Source organism: Phalaenopsis equestris, unplaced genomic scaffold (assembly GCF_001263595.1).
Source record: "Phalaenopsis equestris unplaced genomic scaffold, ASM126359v1 Scaffold000060, whole genome shotgun sequence".
Lineage (NCBI taxonomy): Eukaryota > Viridiplantae > Streptophyta > Magnoliopsida > Asparagales > Orchidaceae > Phalaenopsis > Phalaenopsis equestris.
The window spans coordinates 450,524-451,800 of record NW_018164502.1 but is presented as its reverse complement, the minus strand read 5'-3'; positions in this window follow the sequence as shown (position 1 = coordinate 451,800).

The window sequence follows — 1,277 nt, the reverse complement described above, 5'->3', positions numbered from 1 at the left end:
TTATATATATATATTTTTTTTCTTCCTTGATTAGCACCTAAACAAGCTCTTTCACAATAAGCATTCAAAATTTGTGTTTAATTATGCTAATTCACCTTCAACCCTCTGATCGCCGCCTCCGCTTTTGGCTACCATCTCCCACCTTTGACCTCTTACATATCCAGCCACCAGGTAATGTCAACCGCCAACTTTGGCCGTCGCCAGCCAACTTCAATCGCCCCTGCCTTCGGCCTACATCGTCAGCTAACTACGACCAATACGACCAACTACGGCTTACATGTCTACTAGCTCTTGATGCTTTTTAATACAATTTCTATGACCAACTGAAACAACCTTCTCCGACCCACATGACCAACTACTACCATGACTTTTGATCTACAACTATTACAACATTCATGACAAACTATTGCTTTCATAACCATGACACTTGCAACCTTCCGCATACATGTTAAGATGAAAAATAATCACTCCATAAAATCCTTCCGCATGCATCACATATAATAGATTATTTCTTCTATATTAGATCGCTTGATTTTTTCCATTTTCAATTCTCTCATGTAAAAAATTTGGTAATATATTTATTTTCTTATCTATTTTTTATATAAAATATTTATACAAATTTAATAATACTAAATTTGCACCTCTTAATCATGAAAGATGTGAACTATGAAATTCTGATAATTTCAGAACCTCGGATCTCAACGCCATGCATTGCACTGCTTTTATACGCTCTACCGCAAGCTATGGTGGCGTTACCCAAACGCGGACAACGAGCCGTAGGTTACGAAAAATAATTGCGTGCTGAATCATGAGGTGTTCGATTATAATCATGAAGAATTTTAGAGCGGGTTTCATTCTAATAAAAAAAAAAATAAATAAAAAGATATATTTCAATGATTAAGATTAGATACCTCATATAAATTTACATGTGGTATCTGTATGCAATAAATGCTCGTAGATTTTTGCATGATAATCACACCCGTAAAATTTGTAGAAAAAAAAGATAAATTTTTATTTACTATTCTATCCCTGTATTTTATAAAAAAATTCAATAGCCTTAATCTTTTTTAGATATTTGAGTGAATTTACTTCACTCATATGTTTCTTGATTCTACTTGATACAAAACTAAAATAAATAACCTCTATTTATACCAGCGACAACCCAATCCAATGCCTCCTATTGATTCTCTAAAATATTGTCCTATCTTCATTTACAAAAATCATTAATTACATATTTTAGAGTTCGCTAAATTACTTCTTTTAAATATATATATATA